This window comes from Dendroctonus ponderosae, unplaced genomic scaffold (genome assembly GCF_020466585.1).
Source record: "Dendroctonus ponderosae isolate FM_Combo_2020 unplaced genomic scaffold, Dpon_F_20191213v2 Dpon_F_20191213_1, whole genome shotgun sequence".
Classification (NCBI taxonomy): Eukaryota; Metazoa; Arthropoda; class Insecta; order Coleoptera; family Curculionidae; genus Dendroctonus; species Dendroctonus ponderosae.
Window position 1 is genome coordinate 54,611,342 of NW_026017110.1, and position 11,466 is coordinate 54,622,807.

An 11,466-nucleotide genomic window follows, 5' to 3' on the forward strand; every position below is an offset into this window, starting at 1 on the left:
ATCCATCTATATTCAAATTTACGATTAAGATAGTGTCTGACAGTTAATGCAAAATGTGAAGGAGCACCGTCATGTTGTAGCCACATATTTTCCTTTAAATGGGCAGGAATGTTCTGCAAAAGTTGAGGCAAATCATTTTGCAAAAAATGCAAATATGCGGCACCATTCAAGTGTCCCTGAAAGAAATGTGGCCCAACTATAAAGTCACCCATAATACCACCCCAAACATTGACACTTCACTGTCGTTGAGTATTCACTGATCTCACTAATTTGGGATTTTCTCTTGCATAATGGTGAAGATTATGACGATTTGGGCTACCACTTTGAGTGAAAGTTGATTCGTCAGAAAATAATACTTTTTGGAAAAAGTTAGGTGTTGCTCGTTCCATTTCCAAGTTTGGACAAAAATATTAAATTCTTCACTTCGAGGAATCTCAGAAACCTAAATAGAATCTAGGAACAGTTCAGAATAATCAGGTCCAATAATTAATAGAAATTATAACAAATTAATGTCAAAATTACTGACATTATTTATTTTCAATCCTGTAATGGAAATATAAAAATGAAATTAAAATACATTTGAAAAACATTAGCGGAACTGGTGTGTACACACTGGATAAAATGAATTGACAAATCGTGTATTAAAGTGTATTTTTGGAAAAGAACATTCTCAAGAATACATACTTTAATACAAGATTTGTTAGTTCAAAAAATGTACAGTTCAACAGGAAGCAATCAAACGAATAATGATTGGGACACTGTAGGTACAAAATACGGTGTCAATATATAGAATATCTATAGTGATAAAAAGTAATTTTTCAAATATATTAATCAACTTTACATTTGATTTATATTTTTCTCTCTGCGATAATTTGCAATTCTATTGCATTTACAATATCTGTTTTCAAAATATGGGCTACTAAATGGAAGAAAAAAACATGATCTCAATTTTTTATTATTGTACCTACATTATACCTTCAAATAATAAAAGAAATATAACCACTTTTAGATTAAGGACAACTAGTTTTTTGTTACTAGCCAAGTGTGCTTTCTTACTACTTAAACCGTTCTTTCAAAAAAAATTCAGAAAATCGAAAACTGTTACAAATGCTGCTTCAAAAAGATAGTTATAATATTTCAAAGGTAAAATGTACGTTATTATTCAATTAAGAATACAAAAGAACGTAGTACATTTTCGGTCTCATACTAACAATCTCAGTAATATTTACTAAAGCCTCTTCCAAAATAAATAATATATGCCGTAAAATCTAATACATTCCAAATCAGACCTGGTTAATACGATAGATGCCTGTTGCCATGTTTCCTTATCGCATAGATAATGGGAAAAAAATTGTAAGATAAGAATTTAAAAAAAGGATTTTTTCTTGGAATATCAATTTTAACATCTCTGTGAAGACGCTTTACACAGTTAGCAACATCAGGTCGCAGATAAAGTATAATACTTTATATTTATACAGTTGGTAAGTTTTAAATTATGTACTTCTTCTGCGAAACTTTAAACCAAATACCTATAGAAGTAAGAAAAGTTAGTTATTATATTTTAAAACACGTTTGATTGATTGAACCACTAGCATTAAAAGGTAACCAATTATTACTAAGAACTCAAATTCAAATACGCTATTAATTATGAGGATATGTGCGGTTTTTTTAGTCGAGATTTTGTGTCCTATTACCACTTAGTCCAATATGGATAGTTTAATTACTGCTTTTTATTACATTTTAAAGCTCTTATGATGTTATAAAACTGATTCGTATTTTTTCAAGAAAAAATATTTCCTCGTCATTGCAAGGGCTTATGGCTAATCAGCCTCTGGAATTCTGGCGCTGCAATCACCTGGGAAATTAATCTGATCTTTGAGATTTTGTGACTCGTTCATGTATGCATCTTAATTTATTTCGTCATAACTTTTTTCTCATTATTTTATAATTATAATTTCGTGAATTTTCAGATCGGATTGTCGGATCGGTGAAATTCAGATTTGAGTCATTTAATTTTAATATTGACATTTAAAAAAAAATACCAATGAAACATTTTATTTGATGGGGTTACAGTTTTTTTAGAACTTTTCCCAATGTTTCCCAAACAAGGAAACTTACTCCTAATCATATCACGTAAATAGCTTCATATTGCTCAAGAACTAAATGCACACTTTTTCTCCTACATTAGTTGCGCTACTGCAATTTTCTACAATTACTTGCATTTGCCTGACACCGCCTCTTAATTTCTACGGAAATCCGTAGAAACGCTTTATTTATACTGTCAACTGTTTTGAATTTATTAATAATATATTAAAAAAGATCCATCGTATACTTATTACGTATTTAAGTGTCATTCTTGAAAGCTGTTTATTATGTTATTTAAAAATATATCATATAATTTTAAACATCCAGTTATGAAAAATTAAAAAATATCAGCATTTCTATTTTATATTATGGGAACAATTGAATATATTCAAACCTATCAACTCTCCCAATAAAGGATCGTTATTTTCAAGATTACTAAATTAATTATTTTTTACTTTTCAGGACTACTGGAGGGTTAACACCATCTTCGGTTTATTAATTAATGTAAGCATAATATTAATTCTCAAGGATCCTACAATCTTCAATAGGCAAAAACGGATCTACTTAGAAGGATATTTATCTTAGAAGGATTGCCTATAAAGCGTTAGCTAAATAGAAAGTTTCTAAAATGGAGGGAATTCAAGAAGCTCCGATCGCAAATAACAAAAATTATACTAAGAATTTAAAAAGTCATTATGTCCCAGACAAGACCACAAAAAAATTGTTCATTGAATCTGTAACTATTGAACTTAATAACAGGGAATGTTTAGTGGAGGAAAAGTCGTATTTTACGGCTGCGAGATGGGGGACCACTATAATTAATTTAATTTTTGATATTTGCTCAAACTGTCCTCTAATTATATATATCGTAATTTTAATGTGGATGTTTTATTTGGGCATGAAATGAAATTGTGGCCTATATCCTCGAGGAACAAGTAGAATAAAATCTAACCTGCTCTCGACCATTTTATTTTTAACAAAATATTATTAATGTTTGAAATATATGCCATGCAAGATTATTGATATTAATATTACATACAAATATTTACTATGAAACGGATCTGATTTATACCTATCTGCTGGAAGAGCAAATTGAAATGGATTTTCTCAATTTTATACCGTTGTTATTTTTGCTTGACAGAAATTTTTTTTACAATTCTATGTTATTGTATAGTTATTGTATTCGTTTCAAGTGTGGTGTAAATCAGATTTTTGGCGCATATAAATTAGTTAGTATTTACATAAACATGTGTAAATTAACTTGTGAAAATCTATATTTTTATAAAATGTAACCATTTCATCTAGAATAATGTATTCAATCACAGACAAGTAACAATAATTTAGTTTACGTGGATTTTACTTGTCATTTATGTTGCTGTATTTTAATGTTTTACATTGAAATATATAGCCGTTTAGCTTTATGTATTTTCATTAATCCAGCCCCTCCGTGTTGTTTAAAATTATAGCGCTCAAGAAATCGATAATAGAAGCTATTATAGTTGCAATTATATTAAGCAACCATGTAGCTATTGGAGATCAAACATGATGTAATACAGCCAAATTTCCTTCAGTTTTGACCTCTTACAAAGTTTGTATGTTTAACTACACGTGCATGTATATCACTCAAATATATATATGGTGTATATACAGTATATTAATATTGTTGATAGTATTCAAGTAGAAATAGAATTTACATTGCAATTTCATAGTTTGAGAATTTCTGCCTTTACTTTATTTTCTACGGGAATATTAGTAGAGTATATGGTCTCTAATGACATGAGCGACTGGCGTTTATCAATTAATGCGAAGTTAATTTCATTTGTTGAGGTGCATACAATTCCTCATTCGACAATTGCCTGTCAACAGCTAAGGTGTTTCTAATACATAATTAGTGCATTAATAGTGCTACAAGATGGTGGTTATTCTTAGTACTTCATTTGCAAATGCCCAAGTACGTAACTACAATTTGGACATTGACGACATAAAAGACAAAACGGTAAAAAAAATGTTCAGTGAAGCTGTGAAAATTGACATTGACAATCGGGAAATTGAGGAGATGCTGAATAAAAACCTTCATTTGGAACTTGACCAAGTGAAAATCGAAACTGAGTGTTTTCCGGAATTGAAGAGATATTTTAACACGAAGAAATCTATGAAGAATCTCAAACGCATTGCTCTAACGATTTACTTCTGCTCTCTCTTATACGCCGCATATTACATTTGGAACCTTGCAGTCGGGGAAAAATCTGCTAGATACAAAGAGAAGAGTATGTAAAATTGTTGCAAAGATTTTCTGTTTACTAAAATATTTTTTATGTTTAAAAAATAAGACGTTATGTTTTCAATAATATTTGGAATTAGGAACAACATTTGCTGTAAGACGGGTAACTAAAATTATATGTTTTTGTAACTTTCACTTGCATTGTAAGTTTAACGATCCATTTTATATTATTCGACAAAATTTATAATACCATATTAATGTTTACAGACTTTGTATTAAAAAAAATTTAAATTACGAAAGACGGACGGAAAGACGTAACATTTTGGATCTGTATAACAAGGCCTTTTGAAATTGTAGGCGGCATTAAATTAACAGAGTAAAGATGCTTTGAAAATATTGTTAAACAACACTATTTGTTACTTGTATGTTTAATTTTCTTATCATTTATTGTATTTTAATGTGTAAAAATTTAACAAAAACGTATCAAGCTATTTGGCAATATTTCTATTGTTTTAGTTGTATGAGCTAAAGCCAAAGAAACTTTTCTAAAAACTGCTAGTGCCTTAAGAATATTGCGCAAGAACTTACTGTCAGTAAAAATAATAATGATTTTATTTTTACATGAACATCATTTAGCAAAAGAATAAACTTTTTTGCTTGAACATTGTTTTTTTTAAACATCCTGTATCCATGTATGCTTATAAAACTAAACTTGTTACAGCACGATAAAGGCATTTGATTTAAAAAAAACATTAAACATTTTAGCCAACAACTAACAGATATGTAGTATTAGTTTTGTATTAACATGTTCTTTTCACCACACATTTGTATTCTGTATATACAAAACCAAAAGATTTTATTGAAGGTTGAACACTGTCCAGCTCGGAATGTTTTCGTTTCCATTTTTATACGAAGCTTTTACTCAAGTTTCAGATAGCTGCAATAGTTCGAGAGTTATTGTAAGTTTTCTGAAACATTCTGTAACTATACATGTATTTACAAAAAAAACTTATGTAGCGTAGAACTGCGAGCATTTGATTTAAAGAAAATAAATAAATTTTATTATTTGAAGTTACTAGTGTTGGGCTGCGGAAGCGGCAACCGTCTACAGGGCCGGATTCAAACTAATTAGTTCTTTTAGGAATGTTCTGCTTGCAAATGATAATTTGAAAAGCATGTAGGTTTTTACATTTTGTGTGACTGAAAGTCAGCCATGCAAATTTAAAAAAATATGTATTTTGAAAGGCAATTCATTTACTTGAAAATATTCAATTTTAGAATACTTTATAATATATACAGGCTGGTCCTCAACTAATGGCACAAAATTTACTGCCATATAGTCCAGACAAAAATAGTGCGTTTAGGACGAACTTGTCCTATCTGAAAGTTAATAGTTTCCGACATATAGGGTGTAAAAGTGAAAATAAAATTTTCGTTTATTTTTAATAGATTCTTAACCAGTTTTACTATGACGAATAAAACAATGCTTTTAGGAGTATTTTAGAATGACAAGTTCCAATTTCCTATTAGGCACTTAGTTGTAGGTCCTACAGGGCGCGAACGGCAATAGTTTTTTCATTGGTCATATTTCATTCTACGCTATTTTCAAGACACAAAATGTGTACTTGTTTCAAGTCGATATCTCTCACCGTCTTCGAGATGTTTCACATTGAAACCTCTAGTGATGTTGATGTGTGAACTCAAATGATCTTAAATGGATGGAAAACCTATGGATCCCTAAAATTGACGTAAACTGAGATTTCTATAGTGGGCCAAGGATAAAATCAGTTAGGTGTCAGGTAAAACTGGAAGAAATATTCTTCTAGTTTATTTGAAATGCTGCAGAAGACACAGAACACTTCAGTCAGTTATTAAAATGTTTAATAAATGTATTGAGTCCGAGAAGTTCAGGTTCAACAATTATTATAAAATAATATATAAACAATTATTATAAAATAATAATTGTTGAAGTCTTTGGTCAAATAAACGAAAATTTTATTTACACTTTGACATCCTGTATCTCAGAAACTATTAACTTTCAGATAAGACAAGCTTGCCAAAAACGCAATATTTTTGTCTAGACTAGATAAAAAGATGAATCCGCAACTCGCCTACAGTTATTTCGCAACTTTTCAATAAAATAATAATTTTATTGTTATAAGTTCAATAGTATTATACAGAAATAGTTGCTATAAAACGAGTTGTTGCTTGAAATAGTTGCCAAACCGTATATGACTTTAGTTCTGATTAGATTGATTGATTGATGACAATTTGTTATAAATTGTTATATTATTATATCGTCATTGCACGGTTTTGCAAATTTAGTAGAATTACATATTTTGCACTTATATTTTTTGTAATTTAATCCCATTCACTTCTGAATAACGTATTCACTCACAGACGAGTACTTAATAATAATTTAATTTCCATTTTAGTTTCCGTAAATTTAGTCCAACAATTTAGTTTCCGTAATATTTCTTTGTCGATTATGTATTTCTATTTTAATATTTTTCATTTAATATATACAGCTGTTAACTTAGGCCCCTTCTTTGCTAAAAACTATAGCTCTGAAGAAATGGAAATGGAAGTTGTTTTGATTACAAATACATTAGCAATCATGTAGCTATCGGAGATTAAACGTGATGTAATACAGTCAAATTTCTTTCACTTTTAACTTATCAGAAGGCTTGGGTATCTAACTACACATGCATGTATTTCACTGAAGTATATATATAAATATAGTGTATATACAGTATATTGATATTGTTTTGATAGTATTCAAGTAGAAATTCAATTTACATTGCAACTTTTTTGTTTAAGAGTTTATAATTTTCTACGGGAAGATTAGTACAGAATATGGCCTCTAGTGACGTGAGCGACTGGCGTTTATCAATTATTGCGAAGATCATATTTCATTTGTTGAGGTACATACAATCCCTCATTCGACAATAGCCGGTCAACAGCTAAGGTGTTCTGTTACACAATAAGTAGTGCATCAAGATGGTGGTAGTTCTTCATTTACAAAGTACTTCATTTACAAATGCTCAAGAATACAATTTGAATACTGATGAGAAACAAGGCAAAATCGTAAAAAAAGTGTTGAATGAAACTGTGAAAATTGATAGTGATGACAGGGGAACTGAGGAGGTGTTAAATCAAGACCTCCATTTGGAACTTGACCAAGTGAATACTGAAACTCAGTGTTTTCCGGAATTGAAGAGATGCCTTAAAAAGAAGAATTCGATCAAGATTCTCAAACGCATTGCTGTAACGTTGTACGTCTGCTCTCTCATAATATACGTCGCCTATTTCTTCTGGAACTTGGTATTCGGGGAAAAATCTTCCAGAGGCAAAAAGGAGAGTATGTAAAAGTGTTACAACCATTTTCTTTTTAATAATATTTTTATTTTTAAATAACAATAAATCTTAAGTTGTCAGTAATATTAGGCGGAACATTTACTGTAAGACTGGTCACTAAAATTTCATTTTATTTTATGACTTGTTTTGTGAATTTAACGATTCATTTAATTTTATTTGACAGAAATTATATATTGTATCATATTTTATTTTGACAAATATATTATGTTACTGTTTACAGACTTTACATTGATTTAAATTAGCGAGACAAGTAACATTTTGGATCTGTATAACAAGGCTTTTTGAAATTGTAGGTAGTATTTAATTAACAGATTAAGGAGGGTTTGAAACTTTTTACTATTGACAAACTTTAGGATCATGCATAAAATAATACACTGTTTGTTGCATGTACAGAATGTATTTTTATTGTAATTCAATAGGTAAAAATTTAAAAAAAAACGAATAAATAGTTGTATTGTTTTATTTGTTTCTTTTCTCAATCCCAGCAGTGCTTAAGAAAGATTCCGCTAGGAATCTGATAGGCAAAGAAATGGTTGTTTTAAGAACTTTTGGAATGCCAATTAAAGCTTTATTAACTAATCATAGAAAAATAAAAAATAGTAATGGAAAACCCATTTCGTTTTACGTTTTGGTTTGTTATTACGGTGGGACGGTGGGACATAGATGTATAAGGCGTTACCGATTTGCGGTGTCAGAAGTTGCAATACAATTTTTTTTCTTTGTTGTGTCTTCATGTTTGTATCTGGCTTTTCACGTAAGTAGTTTCAGTTTTTTTTTTAACATACAATTGTGTGCACACATTTATAGACACTACATAAAAAATTTAAAAAGAAAAATTTGTTTTCAAGATTGAACACTGTCCAGCTCGGAAGGTTTTTGCTTTCATATGTCCTGGAAGTTTAGAGTCAATATATTGTTCGAAAGTTGTTGAATGTTTTCTGAAACATGCTTTATGAAAAACGCATTCCAGCGTGGTAAAGGCATTTGATTAAAAAAATAAATTTTATTATTTAAAATTACTGGCTTTGGGGTGTGGCAGTTGCAACCGTCTACAGGACCGGCTTCAAACCTGTTAGTACTTTCAGAAATGTGCTGCTTGCAAATGAAAAATTGAAAAACATATAAGTTTTTGAATCTTTTGTGACTGAAAGTCAGCCGTATGAATTTTTGCAACGATTTTTATTTAGAAGCGCAATTTCTTTGTTTCAAAATCTTTAATTTTTGCATATTTTCTATGGAAATATTAGAGTACATAGCCTCTGACCACGCGATATTCTCGCATTTATCTATTGCAAAGCCAACTTTATAGGCAGAGGTGCTTGCTTGCAAGTGTCATTCTACAACAGCTCGTCAAGTGTTAAGGTGCCTTTATATTCATAACAAAGAGTGCTTAAAGATGGGCGCAATTCTAGATATTTTGCTTCCAAATAACCCAGAAAGTGACGCGAAGTTAAATAGTGATGACAATAGTGAAGAAGCCGTAAAAAATATTGTCGATGAAGCTGGGAAAACCCAAACTGACGACAGGGAAGGCGCCGGTGAACTAAAGCAAAATCCGAACTTGGAAGCTGCTGAAGCGAATGATGAAGTTGAGCCTTTTCTTCCATCTAATAAGTGGTACAGAAATAAGAAGTTCATCTTTATTCTGAAACACGTTGTTGCGATGATCTATTTCTGCACTTTAATTTACATCATGTATTACATCTTGGATATGGCATTTGGCCCCAAAACCTGGAGGGAAAAAAAGAACAATGAGTCACTTACATTGATTTCGTAACTTTTCTATATATTTCTAATTTTCTAAAAATTGTGATAACTTCTATAGTATTATATATTTTGCCGTTATATTAATTTTTCGTATATTGTGATGTTAGTTCTCAGACAATTTTTGTTGAAAACATATCAATTTACTATAAAATGTTATATTATATCGTCATTGAATACTTTTGCAAAATTAGTAGAATTACATACTTTGCTCGTATATAATTTGTATGTTGAAATTCACGTATTGCAATAGAGAATTGTATTGATTTGAAAATGTTTACAACTACACTACATAAGATTATGCATTTAAAAATACACTGGTTGTTCTCTGTATATTAAATTTGCTTATCAATTATTGTATTTCTTTATGTAACATTAAAAAGATATAAAACTATTTGATAATATTTGTGTTATTTGAGTTTTTTTGCGCTAAGTGTCGTCTTTTGAAACCTAGTAATGTTCTAAGAAAACTTCGAAGTGACCTTATTAGCCAACCATGAAAGTAGTGAAATAAAAAAATATTTTTTTACTTGAGTTTTGGCTTCTAAAAATGGTAAGTCATAAATGTGGCTTTGCTACCGGATTATAATGTTGGAATTTTCAACATATTTTTATGTTTTTATCGCCTTCACATGTTTGATTCAGGCTTTTTAGCTTTTACGTAAGTGCTTGCGTTTATGTTATTGTTTCAAAAATAAGTATTGGTTTCGTTTTTACATATATTTATGGATAGACATAAATATTTTTTGTTTAAAAATTCTAAAATGCAATAACTCTAGTTTTATATGTATCGCAAACATTTATCGACACTATAATGTCTATAAAAATTATTAACTAATTAAATTAAAATAAAATTCTATAGAAACATGCAAAATAGTTTCTTGAAGGTTTACACTACCGCGAGGACAAATGTTTTTTTGAAGATGCCGTGATTACTAATATAGTATCTGACATTCCTTATCAAGGAACAATAATCGTACAATGATTATCGGGATGTTTTGCAGTAGGTAATGCGACTTTAAATCAGTTTTTTACCTTAGATTTTGTAGTAATATTACACCATCAAAGTTTAAATAATCTTTTAGCGACAATTTTTTTAAATCTCCTTATCTCTTCAACCTCCATATTTTGGGATAATTTTATCCCTACCAACCGAATAGCCACTCTAAGCCATATTCAGCCTGCATCATATTTTTAGAAAATTGGGTTTGCTGTGCTGTTGCTATATTTTTTACCTTTTTTAACAAATAAAAAGTATAAAAAATATATTTTAATACTTAAATAAACCCATGCTCTGAAAATTTTTACTATTGTTATTCTTTTTACTTGAATTAGGACACGCCCATTAGAAACTTTATATATATTTATACAAATTTAAACGATCATATATTTCTTATACTACCCAATTAATTGACAAAATATAGGATAATATAATTTATTAAATAAATTAAATAAATTAGCTAACAAACTTGTATAAAAGTATATATTGAAAATTTAAAGAAGAATAGCAATGGCATTGAGTGGAAGTAGAAATGATTCACTAAATAGTTGAAATTACCGTAATAATTAAAATAACCCTGAAACAAAATGTAATGAACCTGTAAATACCTTTATCTACCAAATTTTATTAATTTACGGTGCCGATAAGAAGGAACACTTCTACCGGCCCAAATCCAAAGAAATAAAACTGTAAACAAATTTGTATAATAGATAATATTTTGTAGGTTACCCTTAAAAACACAATACACGAATTACTACTGGAAATAAACTTCGTTCGTACTCAGTTAAAAAAAAATTGAAAGCAAATAATCCTTTTCAATACTCTACATTGACCCCAGAAGCAGAATCTCTAAAATCAAAAGAAGACCGATTTGTTTCAGCCAAAACGGAGATAATAAGTATAGGTACATCTAGTCTTTAAACTCAATAAAAAATAGAAAGATAATATAATCAAAATTAAAGAAATCCCATAAGAAATTACTCGAGCTACTAAGCGAATACTCCCTAATAAAGCATTA

At 29.6% G+C, this 11,466-nt stretch overlaps 1 long non-coding RNA gene across 1 annotated transcript; it reads left to right on the forward strand.

Moving 5' to 3' along the window:
• Positions 1–1,129: 1,129 nt before the first annotated feature.
• LOC109537880 lies at positions 1,130–3,506 on the forward strand. Its single transcript, XR_002171981.2, has 2 exons — positions 1,130–1,481; positions 2,548–3,506. It is a non-coding gene; the product is annotated as an uncharacterized LOC109537880 (long non-coding RNA).
• Positions 3,507–11,466: the final 7,960 nt, after the last annotated feature.